The 12,103-nt window shown below is 34.4% G+C and overlaps 1 pseudogene; it reads left to right on the top strand.

The window, feature by feature from the left end:
- Positions 1 to 7,470: 7,470 nt before the first annotated feature.
- On the top strand, positions 7,471 to 10,842 carry LOC101323260 (Y-box-binding protein 1-like; annotated as a pseudogene).
- The last annotated feature ends 1,261 nt before the right edge of the window (positions 10,843 to 12,103 follow it).

Genomic DNA, 12,103 nt, shown 5'->3' with positions numbered 1-12,103 from the left:
AGAAATAAATGAAATATAGACTAAAAACACACACACACACAATAGAAAAGATCAATGAAACTAAAAGCTGGTTATTTGAAAACATAAACAAAATAGATAAACCTTTAGCCACACTCAGCAAGAGAAAAAGGGAGAGGGTCCAAACTGATAAAATCAGAAATAAAAAAGGAGAAGTAACAATCAACACCACAGAAATACAAAAGATCATAAGAGGCTACTGAGGCTAACAATACAAAAAAACAAATTAACAGTCTGTTGCAGATATTCACGCAACCTGTTATTCTTCCGATTCTATGACAGACATACTTTTGAGTGAAATATAAGTACCATTTGGCCACCGAAAAAATCTTTACAGTCAACTGTGCCAAAAGATGTTATACAGTCTTCCCTCTGTATCCACAGTTTCTGCATCTGCAGATTCAACTGATTATGGATTGAAAATATTTGAAAAAAAATTCCAGAAAGTTTCAAAAACCAAATTTGTATTTGCTGTGCACTGGCAATTATTTACATAGCATTTATATTGTACTTACAGCTATTTACATAACATTTACATTGTCTTAGGTAATCTAGACAATGGTAATCTAGACAATTGTCTATAAGTAATCTAGAAGAGATTTAAAGTATATGGGAGGATGTGCATAGGTTACGTGCAAAAACTATGTGAATTTATATAAAGGACTTGAGCATGCATAGATTTTGCTGTCCACAGGGAAGGGGTCCTGGAACTAATTCCCTGAGGATACAGAGGGACAACTGTATATTAACACTGAAAATGTCTGACACTCACTATGCAAACATCCTCCTTAAGCTTTAACTCAGAGCCATGACTGAGTTTAAGACTTCTTTAAAATAGGGTAACAACAGAATTAGGGTTTCATGGGCCCATGGATAAAAACTCTAATACTCTTCAACAGATTTAGGGGAGAATCCATAAGTATCAACCAATTATTAAAACAGAATTTAAGTGACTACTGCAAATTTCATAGCAATTTTTTAATTCAATGAAGACAGAAGAAATTTGTTCATTACAGCAAAAAAGGGTAAATTTCACAATTTCCAACATGGAGTCATCATATATTTTCATAAGGATAAATGAAAACATATTCGAGCATTTTACTTTACTTAATTAAGATTTATATCCCACTTATCCCCCCAAAATCTTTAGGCCGTTCTATCATAATTTACAAAGGAATCAGCACTGATAAAAATATAACTGGAATCTTGTAAAAGAGGACATATAGGGAAGAAGAAAAAATGAGGAGATGTGTAGCTTTATTTAGTGTTCATTTTTTTCCAGAAAAGAAAGTAAGAAAATTAATAGTTTTTTTCTTGATTTAAAAAATATTTACTAAAATTGATATATAATTGACTTAAAACATTGTATTAGTTTTAGGTGTACACCATAATAATTTGATATATGTATATATTTTGAAATGATTAACACAACAGTTGACATCCATGTATAGTTACCAACTATAGTATCCACATATAATTACAAACTTTTTGCTATGATAAGAACTTTTAAGATCTACTCTTAGCAACTTTCTGATATATAATATAGAATTGCTAACTATAGTCACCATGCTGTATATCAAATCTCCAGGACTTATTTATCTCATAACTGGAAGTTTGTACCTTTTGATAACCTTCACCCATTTGGTCCAGACCTCTTCCCCCACCTCTGGCAACCACCAATCTGTACACTGCATCCATGAGTTTAGGGTTTTTTATTGTTGTTTGTTTGTTTAGCTTCCACATCTAAATGAGATCATACAGTATTTACCTCTCTCTGTCTAATTTATTTCACTTAGCATAATGTCCTCAGGATTCATTCATGCTGTCACAAATGTCAGGATTCACTTCTATTTTATGGATGAATAATATAGCTATATATCATACATTATTAATATGAATTTAAATTATTAATTAATATTGATTAACATTATTAACTATATAGTGTTTTGTTATATATTATATGTATGGAATATGTATCTCTCACATTTTCTTTATCCATTCATCCATCAGTGTAAACTTAGGTTATTTCCATGTCTTGGCAATTGCAAATAATGCTGCAATGAACATGGGAGTACCCGTATCTCTTCAACAGTGATTTCATTTCCTTCAGATAAACACTCAGAACTGTAATTAATGGACCATACTATAGTTCTCTTTTTAATTTTTGAGGAACCTTCAAACTGTTTTCCATAGTGGCTGTGCCAATTGACGTTCCCACCAACAGCGCAAGAGGGTTCCCTTTTCTCCACACCCTCTCCAGCATTTATTGTTTGTAGATTTTTTGATGATGGCCATTCTGCCTGGTGTGAGGTGATACCTCATTGTAGTTTTGATTTGCATTTCTCTAATAATTAGTGATGTTGAGCATCTTTTCATGTACCTGTTGGCCGTATGTATGTCTTCTTTGGAAAAATGTCAATTCACATATTTTGCCCATTTTTTAATTGGCTTGTTTGTAATTTTTGTATTGAGTTGTATGAGTTCTTTATATATTTTGCATATTAACCCCTTATCAGATATATGATTTGCAAATATTTTCTCCCATTTCATAGGTTGCCTTTTCATTTTGTTGTTTCCTTTGCAGCTTTTAGTTTGCTGTAATCCCAACTGCTTATTTTTGCTTTTGTTGCCTTCGCTTTTGGTGTCAAATCTAAAAAAATCATTGCCAAGACTGATGTCAAGGAGCTTAAACCTTATGTCTTCTTCTAGAAATTTTATGATTTCAGGTCTTATGTCCTAGTCTAATCCATTTTGAGTTGATTTTTGTGTATGGTATAACATAGTGGTCCAGTTTCATTCTTTTGTATATGGCTGTACAGTTTTTCCAAAACCATTTATTGAAGAGACTATCATTTTCCCATTGTATATTCTTGGCTCCCTCATCATAAATTAATTTGCTGTATATGCATGGGTTTATCTCTGGGCTCTCTATCCTTTTCCATTGATCTATGTGTATTTTTATGCAATCATCATAATGCATTGATTACTACAACTTTATATTATAGATTGAAATCAGCAAGTGTGACATCTCCAGCTTTGTTCTTTCTGAAGTTTGCTTTGTGTGTATGTATGTGTGTATGCTTTGTGTGTATGTATGCCCACACAATCACCATACACCCATGGAGTCAAAGGAAAATAGCCCAAATACAGACACATCCTGGCAAAATAAAATATTTCAAATATTTACAAAATAATTATTTATGCACTGAGACCTGAAAAGCGAGTTGGTTCATACAAACAGAAAAACATAAGAATCAAGCTGTCCTCAGATTTATTCTTTGGCAACATTCAGTGCAAGACATAAAGAAAGAAATATTCTGAGAATCTGAGCAGATAAAATTTGGAACACAAGCAGTTCCACCAACCAAGTTGTTTTAATGAATGAAGACAGCAGAAATCAAGCCTGAATCTGTAAGGAATTTGAAAATAAGCTATCTACTTACCTTGAAAATAAAAATTAATTAAAGGCATAAATCTATTAACTGAGCGAGGAAACAAAATAATGGAGAAGTAATAATATGGAAGAAGTTCTAGTAAGAATATAAATCAGGTATAAGTAAATTTTTAAAATAATCATACATTTTGGTTACTAAAATGGATACAAACAATTTTGGGGGTAATAGACAATAGTTTTATAACAAAATAATCTTTATATTGGTTGTACTGTATATTCTATTTCTGCATGCCTTTGGTATCATCATGGTGATTCTGCTTTCAATCTATTGCCTGATTGAAATTTCAATCTATTGCCTCACACAAATGTGCTGCTTTCTATTTTGTGGGCTAGAGTCTTCCAATTGTGACAAGATTTTGGAAGTTGTGGATCTTTTTTCCCATTGCCTTTGTTACAGGTGCATTACTTGAGGATTTAATTTGTTGGAACTCTGACCACCCTACCAATGAAGAGAGTTTTTCTATGAGGTTCAGAAATTTTTATGCAAGTTTAAGAATGAGGAGAAGCCGTGGAGAACAAGATGATCAGCCTTTCCTTTTGAAAACAATTCCTTAGGTCTGATTTTTACCTCTTCTCTAAAGGGACAGTTTAGTTTAATCCAAAATTACACAGTCCTGGAAAGAATTACCAGAACATTGTAACTGGTTGTTTCATCATTTTGCTTCTTAATTTGTATGCTTTTCTTGTCGTTGCTTCCATTTTTTCCTATGCAGTCTTCTGAGAAATACATGTTCAGTATCCACATTATGTTTAAAAAAGACTACTGATTACTCAGTTTTCTCATTTCCAGGAAGATAGAATTATATTATCTGATTTCTAAAGTTTTTTGCAATTCTAAAATACTATGATGATTATAGTTTGACAGATATACTTTTCATTTACTATTCAATGTATTATATCATTATTTCTATAAATCATCCAATTTTTCAGTTAATTCAGTTCACAGAAAGAAATGTGTGGAAAAGAGACATGGTTGACTGGATTTTTCAATTTTCACTTTTCAACAGGTTGTATTTATATCATGGTGACACAGTAAAAAGAAAGGTAAGTAAAAATAATTATGTTAGGTGAAATATAATTGGTTATAGAAATTATATATATTATATATAATACAGAAATTATAATATATCAGTTATATAATACAATATAGAAATTATATAATACAGAATATAAATTATAATATATAATACAGAAATTATACATTATATATAATATATAATGCATTATTTATATATACTTATAATATATAATATATATAACTCAGTCTTTTTTCTAACTTTGATAATATTATTAATGTAAAAGTAATATGTGCTAAGGGAAGAACAATTTGAAAATACAGATAAGCAAAGGTAACAGAGTAAATGAAATAGGAAAAATCTATTTTAATTCCAACATCCAGGGGATAATCATTATTGTTTTATGGTGTATTTTCTCCATTCTTTCTCTCTCTTTTACTCCCCACCCCTGGCATACTATGCATGCAATTTTGTATCCTGGTCAATTTTCTCAATATTATATTATGATGTTTTTCATGTCAATAAAATTAGATGTTATCCTTATATCTCTTCCATTAACAGTCTTTTGATTTGATGTACCAATAAATAACATCTTCTATTTTTGATATTTTAGTTTGTCCCAATTTTTTCAAGTGAACCAGCTGTAATGTATATTTTGAGAGAGCTGAAAAAATTATTCTGACATGTACCTCCTGGCTTTAAACCACTGCTTTAGTCCATATAGTATCTATTGAAGTAAAAAACATATAGATGTAGTTATAGAAATTATATATGTGTTTCCTAAATCACTATTTATCCTAAGATACTTGACTGAATAGTAACTCTTTTTCATTTCAATTTGATATGCTCTATTTATCATATACTAAATAACTAACTTCTCTTTGTCCTTCTATAATTGCTGTTTTGTTCAATTAATCTGTATGCTCATACTTGCAGTAGTATCACACAATTTTTATGATAGCTTTATGCCAACTGATTTTACATTGTGTAGGCAATTGCTATAATTGTTAGTGTACACATTGCAGCAGGAAAAATCAACCATGATAAACAGTTCATACATATGATATGTGAGAGTCAAGATTGGTAATGTCCTGACAGACACACTGATAGCTAGCAAATCCATTTACTTTAATTCATTTTGATGTGACATTTTTACTGATGGTCTTTGTACTGTTGTGTTACTTGGGCTGCTGCTCTCAATTAAGAATGACAAGCAAGAAGTGTCTCCCTAGATGTAGAAATGCAGTTCTCTGGAGATAACTCCGATGGTGAATTTAAACCCAGTGAGTCAAGAACATGGTTTTTTACTCACTAGTCAATCCAAGGGTAATTTGAGAAAGTAGAACTCTTTAAATATTTCCCTATGAGTATCTTTCCTGGTTTTGGAATATAATAAATGTTAAGAATAATGTTTAATTTGGTTCAAAAGTATGGCATTCAAAGACACTCAGAAGTATTGAACAAAAGGCATTATTTTTAACCTTGTCATTCTATCAGTAATAATAGAGCACAGGAAGATGAATAATAAAAACAGAGAAATAATATGATGATTCCATTGCTCCACTAAGAAAAAGATATAATGATTAAATAATTGAATTTTTTGTTTGTTTGTTTCTTGAATGTGACCAAAAGAAGCACAAGACATAATAAGATGTGATCTTAACATCTTTATCCATAAGGACAAATCTGAACTATAATGTGACTTCAATTTTTTCACTAAAAAAATCAGGTCCTGAGCCTAATTACAGCTTATATATTTGACTTTAAAATGCACTTTTTGTCCCTTGGGCTCCAGTAAAAATGTGTTCAATGACAAAAGAGAGAGCAAAAGAAAGAATAATGAAGAAAAAAAATCAGAGAAGTTATATTTGTCCTTGAAAAATTGGAGAAATGTAGGTAATGAGCTAGCTTTTACTGGACTAGATGATAGTGTATACATTTTTACATTGCTTTTCTTAAATATAAAATGGTCTGTCATAAACTATTTTAGGTTTGAGACCCTATCTCTAATGCTCCACTTCAGGTTGAAAGATTTCTCAGTTCTTACTGCTTATTGGGGATTCAATAATAGGACAAATTTGTTCAAAAAGAGTAAATTGATCAACGGTATCATTAGACAAAGTGTACAATGGATAGAATTTAGACCAATTATACAAATTATGGGCTTGCTTTTTTGAAAAAACAAAAACATTAAAACTGTAATAAATTAAGGTAACTAACCATGTATAAGCTCATAAAGTCATACATTAATATTTCTCATTATACATAGCACAATTCAAAAAAATATTATTTTTGAAAGATTGGCTTTGGACCCTTGTCTGAGGAACTTCAGTTGTTAAGTACCTCATTTTTGTTATAAGCCAGTTGTTTTGTGTCACTCTTAGCCTACCAATAGTGATACTATTGGCTAGGAATTTCTAATGTACTCACCTGGGCCCACAGATACTTTCCCAACCAAAGCCAGTGTTGTGGCTGGACAGGCCCTTGTGGTTCTTATTATGATTGCAAGATGCACATCAGCAAAAATCCATCAAGGAACTTTGGGGGAAAAAAAGATCTATTACTCACAGGTCCTGGAGGGTACGTGGCACACCCAAGGGCTACACAGCAAAGTCATGAGCAGAGAAAGAGAGAGGGAGAGGGAGAGGGAGAGGGAGAGGGAGAGGGAGAGGGAGAGGGAGGGGGAGAGAGAGAGAGAGAGAGAGAGAGAGAGAGAGAGAGAGAGAGAGAGAGCGCACCAACCTGGGGCTCTGCCCTTATCAGGGTCCAAAAGAGGGGTGCCTAAGGCCTCACAGGTTCACTCTTTATTGGAGAATTTAAAGCATAAGAGTGGGAATTAGAGCACGGGAAGGCAAAAGCAAGGTCACTCTCAGTAAACCTAGGTTACTCAGGGTTTTCTAAAAGGGAAACCTCATGTGTGGGGCAGCCTGGTTTTTTACTTAGCTGAGCTGTGTCATACACCTGGCAATATGTTTATTTGAGATGGATGTCTTTGAAATGGATGCCTCGGCAATCAAAAGCTTAATATCGGACACTTACGTTACAATCAAAAAGCTTAATATCAGGCAGTTACACTACAGCAGTTATGCCGATGAGGCAAGTCACCTTTGCAAAATAGGCATTAAAGACAAAGCAAAAGAAGGACATTGGTATTTTCAGGACACCTATTATTCTCCCCTCTATTCCAGAATTCCCATTACCACTGGAATTCTCTCTAAATCCAACTTTGATCATGTTCTCCACTGCTAGCTCTCTTCTGCTGGCTCTTGACTGCCTAGAGAATAAAATTCAAACTCATCCTGATAGCATGCAATGTATACACCAATATCATTGATTGAAATATTGAAATATTTTTGAAATATTGAAATATTTTTGATTACCTAATAGTTTATTAGGTAATCAAAATATTTTTGATTACCTAATAGTTTATTTTGATGCATTTATATCACTTTCTAGCTGTTCTGTTTGTCCAAAATGTCCTTCTTCCTCTTTAGACTTGATCGAATTCAAATTAGGGGCAGACAACATTTCTATTCATATGGCAAGGTTTATTCAACTCTTGATGCAGAATAAAACACTTTGCTTATGCTATTGTAGGATTTTTTTTTTTTACTTCTATGTTGAGTTCATCATAACCTAAACTCGTTATAATTTGTCATAACTATGCCTGCCCTCACCACTAGATTGTGAGCACATTGAGAAATGGACCATATTGTATTCATCTTTGTAACTCTGTAAACAAATGTAGATTTGTATACATAGAAGGACATTATGTTTATTAAGTAAACGGTAAAGTTTATAGTGCAATCAATTCTTATGACAGATTATGGCGTGGGATAAAATAAGACAATCTTTTACTTAATCCAAGTGTCTTTAAAAGAAGCCTTGGTTGCCAAAGACCAAGGATTACAATTTCTAATATAAAATTGTAAGCATAAAGCATGTTATACAACATCCTTATAATACCAGGACATAGCACAGCGTTCAGAAGATAGTACAGGCATACCTAGTTTTAATGCACTTTGCTTTATCACTCTTCATAGACAGTGTTTTTTATATAATGAAGGTTTGTGGCAACCCTGCATCAAGCATGTCTGTCGGCACCATTTTTCCAACGGCATTATTATTTTTTTATTGAAGTATAGTTGATTTACAATGTTGTGTTAGTTTCAAGTGTATAGCAAAGTGATTCAGTTATATATATACCTGTATCTAATATTTTTCAGATTCTTTTCCCTTATAGATTATTAAAGAATACTGTGCAGAGTTCCCTGTGCTATACAGTAGGTCTTTGTTGGTTATCTATTTTATATATAGTAGTGTGTATATTTTAATCTCAAACTCCTAATTTATCCCTCCCCCAGCATTATTTTTTAATTAAGGTACGTACATTGTTTTTTTTACACATAATGCTATTACATACTTTATAGTATAGTGTAAGCATAACTTTTATATGCATTGGGAGCCAAAAATTTGTTTGACTCACTTTAATGCAATATTTGCTTTATTGTAGTGATCTGGAACCAAACTCATAGTATCTCAGAGGCATGCCTGTAGATGGCCAATGAATAATTGTTGGTAATTGATATGTGCCCTAACATAAGTTGATGCAAGGGTAAAAATGAACTTTAAAAAACAATAAAAGCACATGTACTTGCTGAATTGAATAATTCACCTAAGAAAATGTAATTGGATTAGTTATGTTTGTTAAAAGTAGTTATTTCCTCAAACATTATAATATTGAGACTATATCAACATGATGTGGGATATAAAAATCATTCTAGGTATTTCTTCTGAAAAGGGATTTAATACAAAGTATTATTAAGTGCTTAAAAGCATTGCAAGGCTTGGAAATCAGTTGTGGAGCTCCAGCAGCTTTCAGATTCACTACAGCAATTTTGGTAAAGACAATGTAGGAAACAAGTGAAAATGTCACACTTTTCCTGCAGCTCTAACATATGTGACTTACAGGGAGGGAAGGACTCTCTGGCTGACTGTGACAATTAGTCATGTCTGGTGAACCCAATATCAACACTTGTTGCCTCCTGTAATAATGACAAACGACTTCTTTTACTCTTCTGCTTTCTAAGTCTCTTTCTGGTACATCTCATTGGCAGAATCTAAATTATATCTAGAACCTTACTGGCAAAGATGTGAAAATGGTTCATTAGGGCAAATCGCGAGTCCTTACATGACAATGTAGTGGCAACTGTTTCGCTTAAATTTGAAGAGCAGGACCCCAGCGAGGCGCTGAGCAGCCCCACAACCGCAGCTGGCCTTGTGACCATCCCAGCCCGGGAGGAGCCGCAGTTGCCAGCCGCCGGCCCCAGTCACCATCACCGCAGCCACGAGCAGCGAGACCCAGCAGCCGCCCGCCGCCCCGCCCCCGCCCCCTCAGCGCTGCAGACCCTGAGCCGGGTCCTGACGGGCAGCGGTGCAGGGAGCGGTGGCCCCGGCGACCTCACGTTGGCGGTGCCTAACGGCGGCGACAAGGTCATCGCAATGAAGGTTTTGGGAACAGTAAAATGGTTCAACGTAAGAAACGGATATGGCTTCATCAAGAGGAATGACACCAAGGAAGATGTATTTGTACACCAGACTGCCATAAAGAAGAAGAACCCCAGGAAGTACCTTCGCAGCATAGGAGACAGAGAGACTGTGGAGTTTGATGTTGTTGAAGGAGAAAAGGACGCGGAGACAGCAAATGTTACAGGCCCTTGTGGAGTTCCAGCGCAAGGCGGTACATGTGCACCAGACCGTAACCATTATAGACGCTCTCCACATCGCAGGGGTCTTCCACTCAACCACCAGCAGAATTACCAGAATAGTGTGAGTGGGGAAAAGGATGAGGGATCGGAGAGTGCTCCCGAAGGCCAGGCCCTACCGCAGGCGAAGGTTCCCACCTTACTACATGCGGAGACCCTATGGGTGACGACCACTGTATTCCAACCCTCCTGTGCAGGTTGGAGGGTGCTGACAACCAGGGTGCAGGGGAACAAGGTAGACCAGTGAGGCAGAATATGTATCAGGGTTATAGACCATGATACCACAGGGGCCCTCCTGGCCAAAGACAGCCCAGAGAGGACGGCAATGAAGAAGATGAGAAAAAATCAAGGAGATGAGACCCAAGGTCAGCAGCCGCCTCAATGTCTGTACCGCCGCAACTTCAATTACTGACGCAGACGCCCAGAAAACCCTAAACCATGAGATGGCAAAGAGACAAAAGCAGCCTATCCACCAGCTGAGAATTCATCTGCTACGAGGCTGAGCAGGGCAGGGCTGAGTAAATGCCCACTTATCATATCTACCATCATCCGGTTTAGTCATCCAACAAGAAGAAATGAATATGAATAAGAAATGAACAAAAGATTGGAGCCCAAGACCTTAAGTGCTTGCTTTGTGCCTGTTGACCAGATAACCAGAACTATCTGCGTTATCTATGCAGCATGGGGTTTTTATTATTTTTACCTAAAGACGTCTCTTTTTGGTAATGAAAAACATTTTTTTTAAAGCCTTGTTTTTCTCAATACACTTTTAAAGGTTTTTAAATTGTTTAATATCTGGTCAAGTTTGAGATTTTTAAGAACCTCATTTTTAATTTGTCATAAAAGTTTACAGCTTGTTTTTTTTCAAAAAAGTCAAACTGCAGGCACCTATTAATAAATATCTTAAAAATTAAATTAAAAAAATTAAAAAAACAGCACGATGCAAAAGAAGTCTTAATAATGAAAACATAATTATGGAAGTTTAAGGTAATTAGGAGATAACATCAGGAAGTTAAAAATAAATACCACTTTCAACCTAGCACACACATACACGAATGTGTGTGTGTGTGTGTGTGTGTATGTGTGTATCCTTCACACAAGAAATGGAGATACAAGAGCAATGATCTAAGGTTTTAGCAGCACTGTATCTTTTGTTTAAGGAGAGATCCATGAGTGGATATGAAGATTAGAAATAGTCTAGTGCTCAAGGTTTTACTGTCTAATGGGAAAGTCAAATCCTATTTAAATTGATAAATCTAGAAAATAATGAACATTCAACAAATCCAACTCTAACAGTAAAAGCATATACAGTAAGATCAATAGAATAAGAATAATATGGACATTTTAATCTGGAAAGACCATATTTTTGTTATTTTAAATTTTCTCTTAATATTTAAATACAATATGCATATACAATATACAATGTACAATATTTTATTGATGCATAAATCATAATTGTACAGTTAGATGAATTTTCTCAAAGTGAATATATGGATAACCATCATTCAGGCCAAGAAATATAATATTTTCAGCAGCACTGAAGCACAGTCACCCAAGAATGACCACTATCTTGACTTTAAGCATCACAAATTAGTTCTCCTTGGTTTTAAACTTTATATACATACAGTAGAATGAATACATAAGCTTTAGTATATTCAAAGAATGGAAACTGCACAGCAATGAGAATGAACACACTAGGAAAGAAAGGGAAGTCCTGGGCTATTGAGTTTACATATTAGTCAACTATATTAGCTATTGCCAAATGCTTTTCCAAAGTGAATCTAACAGTTTATTCTCCTACCAGGAGTATGTAGGAAATCAGCTTGTTTTACATCCTAACCAAAACTTGG

This window comes from Tursiops truncatus, chromosome X (assembly GCF_011762595.2).
Source record: "Tursiops truncatus isolate mTurTru1 chromosome X, mTurTru1.mat.Y, whole genome shotgun sequence".
Lineage (NCBI taxonomy): Eukaryota > Metazoa > Chordata > Mammalia > Artiodactyla > Delphinidae > Tursiops > Tursiops truncatus.
This window is presented reverse-complemented; position numbering and strand designations above follow the sequence as displayed.